Below are 14,426 nucleotides of genomic sequence, written 5' to 3'. Positions count from 1 at the left end.
GATCCCCGCGTCAGAGCGTTACGCGAGATCGGAGATCGTGTCGCGAAATTAGAGAGAGTTCTGACCAGGATTCTGTCGCCGAAATTGAGTGAGTTCTGACCGGGATTCTGTCGCCGAAAGTGAGTGAGTTCTGACGGGATTCTGCCGCCGAAACTGAGTGAGTTCGGAACGGGATTCTGCCGCCGAAACTGAGTGAGTTCTGACTTCTGACCGGGATTCTGTCGCCGAAATTGAGTGAGCTCTGACCTGGATTCTGCCACCGAAATTGAGTGAGTTCTGACCGGGATTCTGTCGCCGAAGTGAGTGAGCTTTGACCGGGATTCTGCCGCGGAAATTGAGTGAGTTCTGACTTCTGACCGGGATTCTGTCGCCGAAAGTGAGTGAGCTCTGACCGGGATTCTGTCACCGAAATTGAGTGAGCTCTGACCGGGATTCTGTCGCCGAAATTGAGTGAGGTCTGACCGGGATTCTGTCACCAAAATTAAGTGAGTTCTGACCGGGATTCTGTCGCCGAAAGTGAGTGAGCTTTGACCGGGATTCTGCCGCCGAAATTGAGTGAGTTCTGACTTCTGACCGGGATTCTGTCGCCGAAAGTGAATGAGCTCTGACCGGGATCCTGGCGCCGAAATTGAGTGAGCTCTGACCGGGTTTCTGACGCCGAAACTGAGCTCTGACCGGGATTCTGGCACCGAAATTGAGTGTTCTGACTGGGATTCTGTCGCCGAAATCAGAGTGAGCTCTGTCGCCGAAATTGAGTGAGTTCTGACCGGGATTCTGTCGCCGAAATTGCCGTAGAACTGGTCCTCCGGCGCGCCACCCAGGCCCGGGATCTGGATCGGTGAGTCCCGCACCACGTCTGCCGAGGGAGGTTCGGGTCACTGGCTGGGAGGCCGCCGTCGCATACATCCACCCATCGTTTAGACGCACAGATCACCCCCCACAGCCGCACAGGTCACCCTCCACAGCCGCATAGAGCACCCTCCACAGCCGAACAGGTCACCCTCCACAGCCGCATAGAGCACTCTCCAGTCTCACAGATCACCCTCCACACCTCCACAACCGCACAGAGCACCTTCCACAGCCGCACACATCACCATCCACACCGCACGCACAGAGACTTCCAGCCGCACACATCACCCTCCACAACCGCACAGAGACTTCCACACCCAGACACCCGCACAGATCAATCTCGACAGCTGCACAGATCACCATCACCAGCAGGACAGATCGTTCACGTTCCGAGACTCAGTTTACACTCAGTTTCTGTTCATAGGGTCCTCAGATCTGCAGACCATTGCACGGGCAGGGCGCCCACACATAGAGCAGACCGGCAACATATGGCTGATTATACAAACGAGGGCAGATCATGCACATTCAAATAAACCACGTACAAAAGGGCATCCCATTGACGCATGCATGTTGGATGTTGATGTTTGGAGAGATAACTCGACCAACGGATCATCAACAGACCACCAGCAGATGGATTATTCACCTGCACATAACGGTCTAGGTGTAATGGTAGCTCGTGGAAGGATGTATCACCTTGGAATATATCACGAATGTGGGGTCCACACATAACGGTCATACTGCTTCATAGCAAAAATCGTCTTTACATGGGAGCTAATGACGCACGATCGAACAAACCATCTACACACAAATAGGAACTTTTCAAGTACAATTTGTTTTTAATGCATTACATTTTCTAAGCGTGTGTCCTTGGGGGCATGTGTCTTTCCAGAATCCTCATGATGTAGAGCAGGCGGCAGATGAAGTAGTAACACTGTCTGTGTTTGCTATGAGTCATCTTTCTGCCCGCCCCCCCCCCCCCTCGTGCGCATCATCTGGACGACAGGAGTAAACGATGGGAGAAACGTTCAGCACAGCCTGCGATAGCTCAGGACAGGTTCCAGCAACGGTAAGGACAAGAGCGGTCCTGTGTCTCAGTCATTACGTTAGAAAATCACGAACACCTACCACTCAGACTCATCTCTGCTCTTGCCCCTGTCCAAAATGGCGGGGAGACCAGCACACTGCTGGCCTAGCCTGGGTTTGTGCTAAGGTCGGTGCTGCGGTGCGTTACGACACGGCTAAACACTGACCTTGTTTGCGTCCGAGTCAGAGCAGGTATAGGTTACGGTGGGAAGGCCAGCACGACCGCCAATACTGACCTTGTCAGGTTTGGGTCGGCCGGTCCGGCGGCAGTTAGTAAACCGCTAACACTGACGTGGCTCAGGTTTGGGTCGGGGCCGGTACGGCGGGAAGGTCAGAACACCGCTAAATACCGACCTTGTTCAGGTTTGGGTCGGGGCTGGTACGGCGGCAGTTAGCACATCTCCAACACTGACGTTGCTCAGGTCTGGGTCGGGGCCGGTACGGCGGGAAGGTCAGAACACCGCTAAATACCGACCTTGTTCAGGTTTGGGTCAGGGGCGGTAGACAGTAGTTAGTACACCGCTAACACTAACCTTGCTCAGGTTTGGGTCGGGGCCGGTACGGCGGGAAGGTCACCACTGGTCGGCGGCGCCGAGTCGGTCGCAGACGACTGATCCCCCTGTACCTGTCGAGTGTCGAGTGTCCTCAGCCATTACCCGCCACGCCGCGCGCGGGCAAAACGGTTCAAAGGCGCAGCAGAAGGTATGACGTTCGCTGGGATTTAATACATAAGTAGCAGGTCGTGCGATTATGTTGTTAGACTATATCACAGCATACTAGCCACCTCACTTTACGTGCAGGGCTGATGATGCATTTTACAATGCAGTCCTGGCGGCTAAGCCATAAGGGAGTCGAATTCCGCTGAATATACACAGCTACTGATGTGCTAAGTTATGGCATTGGATGACGAACCAACTGCGTACACCACTAGCCACTCGTCTGCCCTGTACACATCTCCACGATTGCAAATATGTGCGGTGAACTAGTTTGCCTTATCCGGGGAGGCAGCACCGCGTTTTCAGTGAGTTTCTAATTCTATCTAACGAACGTGCGCCGCATTTTTACGATTCTTTTCAAGGATCATTGCTATACAGTTTTCCAAAATTAAGGGGCGGACTTATAGAGGCTACACTAATAGGCTAACCCAATAGGCTAAAAATTGGCTTAGAGGTTACATTAATAAAGGCTGAAATCCGCGGCAGAATAATGCGATTTCTTCATTCAAACTAGTTTATACTAACCGAATAACCTAAATGTCCTTGTTGCGCAGCAATATTAATGGCAACACCTAAGAGCGCTTGGAGCACTAAAAGGCGAACATTTTGAAAGGGAGTCCCAGAAAATTACAAGTAAAAGACAATAAAAATAAAGCAACGATAACCAAGAACACCTGGCTTTCGCTCCGTAAACATTTCCAAAAATTAACATCAAGCGATGCTATCCTTATATTTAGCTCAGCCGCGCTGGGCGGCTAAGACCTTCATCCGACCTTGACCGGCGAGGCATGAACAGCGGCGCCGCTGGTCGTCATGGCGACGCGGCCTCACCTCCTGGTGGTGGTGGGCGGCTCGGTGGTGGTGGTGGGGAGCGTCGTGGTGGTGGTGGTGGTGGTTGTGGTAGTGGTGGTGGTGGTGGTGGTCGGCGGGATCAGCGCCGGGCTGGGCTGGCGGGACGGCCGGTCCACCTCCTCGAATGGCCGGCGGGACCGGCCGCCGCTGCCTGCGGGCGATACGGTCAGTCCACCAACCGCCGGCACGTCATGACGCCCTCGAATATGTCAACACACAGCATACTGTGCTGGGAAAGAGATGAGCCTGAAGGCTTTGGTCATGTCGCGTTAGTTCGTGACCGATGCCTTCCGTCTTGACCATCCTGACCGGCCGTCTGAGACCGTTCATTCAAAAAGCGGTATGCACCGCAAATACTACTGCTGTCATTTCCACACTGCTATGTAGGCGTGCAGTTTTTGCAATTTGGCAGTTCAATTTCGTCAGCTTGGGGAAGACTCCACGGAACGGGAAGTGTGGCAGAGAGCTTTGAGAATACTGTTTTAGGGCTCGTTATATTGACTGTAAGGATAGGCTTGAGCGAGGGCATGTCAAGCAATCACCAGGGCCAGCCATGGCCCACCGGCCAGCAAATGGCGTATATTGTGTCGGCATTGGAATGGGACGACTGAAACCTCCTGGAAGATCAAGACCTCACGCAAGAGAGGAAGCGACACGACAGTGTAAACTGGCCTCTTAAACAGGAGGATATTTTACCCACAGTGGGCACTCAGTTGGGGCCTTAAAGAAAGTTCAAGATCCAATATAGCAAATGCCGTCAGATAAGATGATGATTATCTTTAACTTGATGGCCGCTGCCTCTATCTCCCCTTCTGGATGCCACCAATTGTTCTGCTGCTGATCAGTTAACGAGCCGCCGCATTACACGGGCAGCCGGAGGAAGACACATACCGTTGGTGGTGTCCACCCGCTCGTGGATGGTGGACTGGGCACGGCCACCGATGGCAGCGCCGCCCAGCGGCGGGTACACGTAAGCGTAGCCCTGGATGTGGCAGCTGCAGGCCACCGGCACCTGCGGCACGCGCAAGGTCACACCACTGCACAGAGAATACACAAGCCCCGGCACCTGGGGCACACGTTCGGTCACATTACTGCGCGGAGGAGAACATACAGGCCCCGGCGCACGTGGCACGCGCTCGGTCGCACCACTGCGCGGAGGAGAACATACAAGCCCCGGCGCACGTGGCACGCGTTCGGTCGCACCACTGCGCGGAGGAGAACATGGCACGCGCACGTGGCACGCGCTCGGTCACAACACTGCGCGGAGGTGACCTCGCTGCAGCAACGCTCGAAATAAGCTCGCAATGTCCTGCTTTCAGAAACAATTCATAACTCTGCCGGTGTGCAAGGCGCTGCTTCATCTAACATACTAGCCGCCTAACCGCAGAAACGCTTGCTATCCCCTGGGGGTAAGGTCTGTGTTTCACAGGACTGCACCAGAGCACTTATGAAGCCAGCCACATCGCACGGAAGTCGAACGCTGCACGCCGCCGCAAGCTCAACGCTGTAAGACGCAGCTGAGCGAGGCGGTGATTCAGTCGGCCGGCCGCGTGCCCCGACGGCGCGGGCTCGACCCCGACCGCCCTCACCTTGAAGATGTCCATGTGCAGGCCGCGCTGTTCGTCCCAGCTGAGCAGGCGGTGGTAGTTGGAGACCTGCGAGCACTGCGACTTGTAGTGGTGCGACACGTAACTGCAGGAGCCGCCCGGACGCCTGAGGGCGGAACAGCACACTAGTCAGACAGGTGGGACTACCAGCGCCTGAGGGCGGAACAGCGCACTAGTCAGACAGATGGGACTACCAGCGCCTGAGAGCGGAACAATGCACTAGTCAGACAGGGGGACCATCGGCGCCTGAGGGCGGAACAGCGCATTAGTTAGACAGATGGGACTATGGACGTGAACGGGAACGCTATCTCCGGGAAAATGCCGATCCCCGCAGAGTGATGAGGCACATGCAGTACAGGAATGTTTTGCACAGACTATGAGACGCGTCCATAATAAAGCACATGCAGAGGACACAGGAGGCGCATACAGTACATCAAAAACACGTACCGAACAAAGCAAACCCAAACAGAATATGTTGTTTTCGTATTGCAGGACGCATTAAGCTCTACCTGACTGCAATATCTGACCCCCTTGATATCACCAAGATGAGCATTTATCAGTTACGTTACCATAGGTAAGAATGAATCACAGCGCTCTAAAACGCAACGAAACTGCTTAGCACAAACCAGTGTGACTAATATATGCTCTTTCTGGACAAACATATACAACTTTGGGTCTTCCATTCCAATGGCTAACAAAATACCTCATGCGTTCAAGCTAAAAACAGCCCCTGTCCCATACGCCACAATTCCGATGTAAAGAGTGCCTTCCGCGAGCCATGACCACAGCGCAGGTAACCGATGCAACCCAGCAATGATCGGCGTCAGCCAGAGGGTATGTCCCGCTTCCTGCTGCTCTCTCGCCAGCCGGCCTCTTGGCACTCACATGCACTTCTCCATGCGCAGAGTCTGTGTGTAGCGGTCCATGTTGACGATGAACTTCCACTCGCCCTTGCTGTTCTTGGCGCGCTTGGGTCGCGCGTACTTGACCTCGGAGGGGCACAGGTAGCCGCCGTCCTGAGCAAAGTCGCGATGCGAGTGGGATTCGATCCCGCGCCGCTCCGTCTGCGTCCGGCTGGAAGGGAGAGAACGCTATCAGTCCGGTCAAGGGCTCGATAGAGAGAACGCAGATGACTTGCGCGTGTAAAGAGTCCTCACGGAACGCGTGATCACCACTCAAGACGGTCGGTGGGTTCCTGCCGAAACCCCTCTTTGTTCTCTCACCTTTCACCTCTTGCCTTTCACCTCTCACCTCTCATTTATCACCTCTCGCTGCAGAAGAAGTGTGTATAGCCGCACTGCTCCTCGCGGCGTTTTCCCCTCTCACTGCCGAAGAAGTGCCTGTAGCTCTGGATCCCCCCGCGGCGTTCTCACCTCTCACTGCCAAAGTAGTGTGTGTAGCTGTGGATCTCCCCGCGGCGTTCTCACCTCTCACTGCCAAAGTAGTGTGTGTAGCTGTGGATTTCCCCGCGGCGTTCTCACCTCCCACTGCCAATGAAGTGTGTGTAGCTGTGGATCTCCCCGCGGCGTTCTCACCTCTCACTGCCAAAGTAGTGTGTGTAGCTGTGGATTTCCCCGCGGCGTTCTCACCTCTCACTGCCAAAGTAGTGTGTGTAGCTGTGGATTTCCCCGCGGCGTTCTCACCTCTCACTGCCAAAGTAGTGTGTGTGGCTGTGGATTTCCCCGCGGCGCTCTCACCTCTCACTGCCAAAGTAGTGTGTGTAGTCGTAGAGCTCCTCCTGCTGGCTACTGACGCCCTCCACCAGCACGTCGGCGCTCTGTTCGCGTACCTCGGCGAACATGGCGTTCACCAGCGGCCGCTCCACGTTCAGAGAGGCGCGGATCGCGTCCCTGCGGGCACCGACAGGTGGCGCTGCAGTCAACAGGCGGCGCCACCGTCGGCAGGGACGTGCGGTGGGGTCGGCGGCGAGTGGAATCGAGTGACCGATCAGAGTTACCAGAGGTGAGAAGAGGGGTGGACAGATTGTTTCTTGGACCGTGCGGCGTTCGTAAGCTCAGCAACGACAGCCGTCCGCCTTAAGTTCCATTGATATCCAGATCCGAGGTGGCTGAAGATCACGACACAAGTTACACATCCAAGTTGACGTACGAGGCACATTTGAGAACATCGTTTGATCCATGGGTGGTCTAGAGCATTACGCCAAGAAAACAAATGGTCTCCAAATTGACGAACATTTCAAAGCGCCGGCAGCGCCAGGATGTTTCATCCCTGTTTAGCAGTCTCCAGCCGACTGCGGGAGCCGCTGTGACATCTCTGAGAGTTGTACCACCCAGCATGGTGCCCCTCAATCCCCCACCTCCTGATAGTCGTACCACCCAACATGGTGTCCCTCGCCGCCCTGGGAATCGTACCACCCGGCGTAGTGCCCGACACCCTCTTTCCCACTTATTCCACCAGCCAAGTGAAATCACGACCCTTCACATCGATCAATAACCTCTCAAGATTTACTCGCTGACCAACCTTGCAAGGCCGCCCAAGCTGCTTGCGTCAGTCACCGCTACACCGCCAGCGTGAACTCCACGCCGCGCCCGGGATTTGAACCCGAGCCCTCAGACTGGCACTCCTCGCGCCAGACCACTGACCGCGGGTAGATGCTGGAGTCGAGGCAGATGTCATCGGCGTAGAAGTCACACTCGCGCCGCACCACCACGCCCAGGTCGTTGTTGACCGGTCGGAACGGCGTGAAGCTGGAGCCGCCGAAGTCGATGTCCTGCGAGCAGGCAACGGCCAGTGGTTGACATAGCTGCCTAAACTTGTGAGAGACCGTTGGGCGAGATGACGCACTCCAACTGGCTGCGGCAGGAGGTACCGTGGCTGTCTTGCTGCCACCTACTCGCCAGGTGCCTTGCCGAGGTGGGAATGATTCAAAACAGTTGTGTCGAAAGAAAATGGAAGACCACTTATTTTCAGGCATTTTTCTACTCCACAAACGCGATTGACCTTATGACAAATGACCGCGAATGTGAACAATGTGAACGAACAAACGACTGGTGCGAATGACCTGATGATGACAAAGGTAATGACCAGACATTTTCCTTGGTACACAGCATGCGGACTCTAACACAAAATTGTCTGGGCTATGGCAGTCACGCATGGCGTACGCTTGATGTTGGACTGCAAAGAGATGCTGGAACCCGACGCCTATGCCGCTTGAGATGCCTTCACCTGCGCGCCCAGACATTCCTCCTTCATTTGAACATATTGGGGACGTATTACACGCTGAGTGTGACACGACCTCGGCTCCGACCCCAGTGAACTGCGTCAGGCTTAGTTGCCATTAGCGTCCCCCGTCACCCGCAGCAACACAGCTCCGCCTCCCCACTCGTGACCTACGCTAGATCTGAGCTCCACCAGCACGGCACTTCCCTCCCATGTGTCACCACCTCCCCTGCCCCTCCCACGGGTGACCCACGCTGGGCTGGAAGCGCGAGCCGTCGGGCGGGCCGAAGTCGATGGGGCGCCGCAGGCCGGGCGCCGGGCCGGGGCCGGGCGCCGGGCGGCTCGGCGGCTCGGCAGCGAACGGCGGCCGGCCGAACGGCGGCGGCCGGCGCGGCGTCTCGTCCGGCCGCCGTCGCTCGCTCTCCTGCTGGCGCTCCTCGCCGTGCGGGTGACGGTGGCCTCCGTGGTCGCCTGCCGATAGACACGGTTCAGTGGGGCGAAAGCCGGGGGCAGCCACATGGAGGTGCACGGACACAGATCGAGATCTTTGATCGAGATCCCTGATTGAGGATGTTGTTGAAGGTTCATCTCGAACCTTTTTCATTGGATTGATTTCCGGGATCAGCGCCCATGCTAAGCAGCGATTGTTGCGTGAGCCCTGGTCCCACTACCCGATCGTAAATTTCCTGGTCAACGCAGATCATTACGGGTCGAAAGCCTAACATGTCACAATAATGAGCACTGTCATTCCTGCCCTTTAAGGCCATCCGATCTTTCGCATGGGCGCTGCCACCAGCCGCAGACCATGCTAGTCAGGAACAACGAGTGAACGCCAAAAGCTACTAGAACTCACCCCGCCACGGGTGGGTTAACCCGGTGGCAGGCTTTTTAACCAGCTGAGCTATCCGGAATGGTCATACTAGAGCAGATTTGTTTGTTTTTCATTTATTTCTTGCCTATCCAGGGCATTGCCATCGCACTCTGACACTCTTTGCTGGGTTTTTGACAGCATTATACAGTCAAATGCTGGATGTACGTGAATATATCTACCAGAAGGCAATGTAAGCCGACCTTCCACCTGATTGGCAGTCGGCACTGACCTGGCGGATGTCGGTGGCTAACCGGCGGCCGACGACCTTCGGGTGGGCGACGTGGCTGGTCGTGATTGGGTGGTGGTCGGCGCCGCTGGTCTTGATTGGGTGGCGAGCGCCTGGGCGGCGGCTCCTGATTGGCGTTGGGACCGCGTCGCCGGCTGCCATGGCGACCGGGTCGCTTGTTGGCCGGTGCACCGACAGGGAAAGGAGGCGGGAAGACAGATGACTTGATGTCGGTGGCGTGGCTCGGTGGGGGCGGCAGCTGGATGACACCTTCGCCCGGTACGTTGAACAGGAACGGAGCAGGCGCTGGCTTAGAAGCTGCGGTTGATACCAGATTGACCGTCAGAGCATAACAATCACCGTCAAATATGTATATATATATATGTATATATATATATATATATATATATATATATATATATATATATATATATATATATATATATACGTGCCTACATACGTGGATATACATACATGCATATTACACACACATATATATATATATATATATATATATATATATATATATATATATATATATATATATATGTGTGTATATAGTTCATTTGTCCGCTCTCCTGATCTAAACGGACTCTTATGCTCATCAAGCCAACATGCACAGCAGGTAAGCGTAACAACTGCGAGCATGGTCAATTCATACATTATTTACAGGATACATAATGGCATTTCCTGCACCGCGGGAGATAATAAGACGTCGTTTTCACTTGATCAATCATTCACTATCTACTAGTCAACATTGAGGCACCAGTTACTCTTTCGGAGGTGCGTTGTACTTGGTGCAAATCATTGCACCCCGGCTCAGGGTGACCATTCGCTTCCGGCCTCGGCGGGCGCGGCGTACAGGGATTACGAGCCCCGCTGCTCGGCAATGGTATTCATAATGGCGACGGACATGACCTTTCAAATCAACGGACATGTACCATGAACATGAACATGTAACGTGAAAATGTGACGAAGGCCTGCTCCTAAAAGTCGCACTGGCAGCTGGGAGATCTGCTCTCTGTTGTGTCACTTATATTGGCGTCGTAATCGTCTCAAATTTGGGGAACACTTAACGCAATTGAAAACAAAATTAGTGTCGAATAATGCAGGGAAATCTTGAATGGCAATGAACGTGTCCAAAGTTCAACAGCATTTTCGTCTGGTAAAAATACCACGCTTCTCTTCCAAGCTATAAAACGCTTAAAGCAAACCAGTGTCAGAAGCGTGTTGCTGCGTTCTTATCTGCAGAAAAATGATTTATTGTTCTCTTCTCAACAGCGAACCCGAATGGTGAGTCGTAACCAATCGGCCACCGTCCGTCAATTCTCGTATCACACCGCAGACCGAAGAGGGAATAGGAGCTGCGCTAACGAATCCAAGAGGGAGGGGGGGGGGGAGAGGGAACAATGAGTAATGGGCATTCTCAACAAGATGGTGACAGAGCAGACATTTCCCTAAGCCGGATTTTAAGAAAATGGATGCTGCCTTTTTGCCATGGGTCTCGCCATGATGAGGTACTGAAGCTGCACATGACCGACCCACATGCTTTGTGGGAACTGCAGGTGAGCCCCCGCCCGAAAAAAAACGTTGTCCAGGTCAGAGATTTACGAGGTGGACATACGAAAATATGAATAGTTCATAAACAGGCGGTACTAAACTCAGTTTTCCCCGGGGTTTTTCTTAAACTTTATTTCGGTTGCGTGACATGTTCGCTGAGTATATCGTTTTGTGGTTACAACATGGCATACAATATGGCATTCAAGAACTGACTGGTTTATTGCCCATCACGGGTGAGGGTGAATCCCCAACACCACGGTCAGGCCCCGAACACCACGGCCAGGCCTATTCATGCAAAGCACAGCAGTCTGCTCGCCCTCGTTGCACCAATCCACGTCAGACTGCCCACAAGCTCTCCCGCAGCCTGACGCCGCCGCTACGCACCCAGCGCGGACTGGACGTCCAGACGATGCTCCGGCGGCGTGCGACCGAAGCCGGGCGGCGGCAGCTGAAACATAGGTCAGCTGTCAGCGCTCAGCGGCACGTGCTGCAGCGCGTCACGTTTGCCGCGTGCGTTTAGAATCGCGGAGAGGTCGTGGTCCACTGTTGGCTGCCTCATACCCTCTTGTGTGCTAGGTGGTTTGGATCATTACCCTCCTGTGTGTTAGGTTGTTTGGACCAAACGCCGGCTTCGCTAATCAATTCTAGTCAAGGTGAAATGAAAAGCATAGGTCAGTATAGTAACAACATAATTAGAGGCTGAAGACTCACAAAACGGAAGCTTATAGGTGGCATTAGCAACGCAATATTTGCGAAGGAGGAGATAATTAACATGAGGAGAACGGAAATCAACCAGTGGATAGACACGCCTACAGTCAACGAAATAGGCCAGCTGTTGCCATCGGCTTCAAGACATTACAAAAAATGAAACTAGCGAATGGTGTCACTGTTCCGACCCCTGCAGTGTGGACGCGCACTCATCCTGGGTGGCTCATTTTCCCTTTCTGTAATCGCACACATGATTATTTTTGATGCATGTGGTTGCTAAGGTACCTTGCATTGTCATCTTCCACATCGAGTTCATTGGAGAAAAGTGCTGGCGGTCCCAGGACTCGAACCCACTTCCCTTCGACCCCGGGTGATCGGTGCCGCGGCCTCACTGATGACCGATGACCGATGCTCACCTGGTGACCGATGACCTGGTCCTGCTGGCGGGGGCGGCCCCTGCGGGCCCCCGGCGGCGGCGGCCGGTCGGCGCGCTGATTGGGCCGCGGGTGTGACGGCGGGCGGGGCGGCGGGGGGCCGCGCACCCCCTGAGGCGGCGGGCCCCGCGGTGGCGACCGGCTCTGGGGACGAGCACGCGATGTTGCAGATGTGTTGAGCTACTCTGGGCACTGCATCAGTGATGTCACATTGCTGCTGGACATCGCGCGCCACTGAAGACATGGCTTGACATTGGTGACGGTGACAAGACATTTAAACAATTAATATACTCTAATCTGTTGTGCTATTTCTCTCTGCACTGCAGACAACTTTCGGGCCTGTTCGCCCTCGTTTTTATTTCAAATTGGCATAGGCAGCCGTTCTCAAACCGTTCCCATGCAACAACACCAGCAGACGATGCAAAGAAGCTTGCGGGAGAGAACCAGAAACACATACAAATGATGCTGCTGGTGTTACCGTGTCACTGCCCATCATGCATACCACCGAAATAGGTTCACATTTTACACTCGCTGTCTCGCGGTAACCTGTATTTAGGGTTGATCTAGTCCCAGCCCCGCCTCCAACCCTCCTCCACCTGCCTGTCCGGTCTTGGCTTGGCTGCATCTTTCTCGGCCTTCACCCGCACGACCGTGCCGTCTGTCAGTCGACCAAGCTGCACGGCCAGTCAGCCCTCGTGGCTCCCCCTCCCCATGCCGTCTGTCAGCCGGCCAGCCTGCACGGTCAATCAGCCCTCCCCCTGGGAGGGCTGATTGACCGCGCAGAGGGAGGGGGGGGGGGGGCCCTCCCTCTGCCGTCTGTCGGCCGGCCAGCCTGCTCGGTTAGTCAGCCCCCGCCTCCCCCGCCGTCTGTCGCCGGCCAGCCTGCTCTGTCAGTCAGCTCCCGCCCCCCCCCCCCTGCCGTCTGTCAGCCAGCCAGCCTGCTCGGCCGGTCAGTCCCCGCCTACCCTGCCGGCTGTCGGCCGGTCAGCCTGCTCGGCCAGTCAGCCCCCGCCTCCTCTGCCGTCTGTCGCCGGCCAGCCTGCTCGGCCGGTCAGCCCCCACCTCCTCTGCCGTCTGTCGCCGGCCAGCCTGCTCGGTCAGTCAGCCCCCGCCTCCCTCTGCCTTCTGACGGCCGGCCAGCCTGCTCGGTCAGTCAGCCCCCGCCTCCCTCTGCCTTCTGACGGCCGGCCAGCCTGCTCGGCCAATCAGCCCCCGCCTCCCCTGCCGTCTGTCGGCTGGCCAGCCTGCTCGGTCAGTCAGCCCCCGTGGCTCCCCCTCCCCTGCCGGCTGTCGGCTGGCCAGCCTGCACGTTCGGTCAGCCCCCGTGGCTCGCCCGCGTCCAGTCTCTCTGCCGTTATCCCGTGACCGCCGCGTCTCGTCGCGACCGTTTCCGAGCCGTGACAGTGTCATCAGCCACGGTTGGCCGGCGCCGCTCGCTGGCGGTCCCGACGCGGATCTGGCACACTGTGTCATCCCGTCTCGCACCTCACTGGGCTCACAGGATCCCCCCCCCCCTCCCCCCGCCCTGCCCACCTCCCGACCCCTTTCCAATCGAATAGCTGCGAATACGAAGATGGAAGAAACTATCGCATATGCTGGCATACGAAAGTAGTGGGAAGAAAGAGGATTTCTGAACTTTTTGCCATCCGGGTCAGATGAAGCGTGCATGCTTCACGCTGTATCCGTGTCGACAGATCAGTTGCCGTTGCGGTCAATGACAGTGATTGCGGCTCAGTCTCTGAATATTGCTGCCTCAGACATTCAGAGCGTCGTATGAAATAGCGATTCGTGTTCATAAAAAATACTTATCGTAGTGACGGTGCTGATAATGAAACTGATGCTAGATGGGTTCCTTATGGATACTCAGACCATTCAACCCGCTCTTTATCATAATTGAACAAAAGGACGCGTATCTGGCTTGGCACATGCATCCGCATACCGAACCGCGAAAACAGTACATCGATGCGTAGGTAAACAACTATTTCGCACCACAGCAAGATCGTACTTTCAGGAATAAGATCCCCTAATCTTACCAAGCATTGACGGGTATAACAGAGACCAAAAGTTTTTCCTTAATCGGGGCAGTTCAGTATTACCTATGGCCATGAGGTGGCCAAGCAATGCGAGGCCAATGGCCAACCGCTACCATGAGGGGTTCCCGGACTTTTGTGTAAGTTCATCGGTAAAGACAGCTCGGCGGAGCATGGCATGCTTTGGCGCTCATGCCTTCTGTTTAGGCCTCGTTTCGTCCACTCCGGCTAGAAAAGCAATGTCATGTGACCTGCTTACATAGTCACCGTCTCCAGGCGCGCGAATCGAAAGCCCAAACGCTACTCGTAA

At 55.2% G+C, this 14,426-nt stretch overlaps 2 long non-coding RNA genes across 2 annotated transcripts; both read right to left on the bottom strand.

Annotated features, from left to right (window-relative positions):
• Window positions 1-773: 773 nt before the first annotated feature.
• On the bottom strand, window positions 774-3,518 carry LOC119104481 (uncharacterized). Its single transcript, XR_005094941.1, has 3 exons — window positions 3,480-3,518; window positions 2,466-2,557; window positions 774-856 (listed from the first exon to the last, which is right to left on the bottom strand). It is a non-coding gene; the product is annotated as an uncharacterized LOC119104481 (long non-coding RNA).
• Window positions 3,519-8,690: 5,172 nt separating this feature from the next.
• LOC119104480 (uncharacterized) lies at window positions 8,691-12,149 on the bottom strand. Its single transcript, XR_005094940.1, has 4 exons — window positions 12,069-12,149; window positions 11,329-11,392; window positions 9,388-9,702; window positions 8,691-8,758 (listed from the first exon to the last, which is right to left on the bottom strand). It is a non-coding gene; the product is annotated as an uncharacterized LOC119104480 (long non-coding RNA).
• Between the last annotated feature and the right edge of the window lie 2,277 nt (window positions 12,150-14,426).

This window comes from Pollicipes pollicipes, unplaced genomic scaffold, assembly GCF_011947565.3.
Source record: "Pollicipes pollicipes isolate AB1234 unplaced genomic scaffold, Ppol_2.1 Scaffold_6052;HRSCAF=7182_pilon_pilon_pilon, whole genome shotgun sequence".
Lineage (NCBI taxonomy): Eukaryota > Metazoa > Arthropoda > Thecostraca > Pollicipedomorpha > Pollicipedidae > Pollicipes > Pollicipes pollicipes.
Note: the sequence above shows the minus strand (reverse complement) of the source record. Positions and strands in the feature narration are given on the sequence as shown.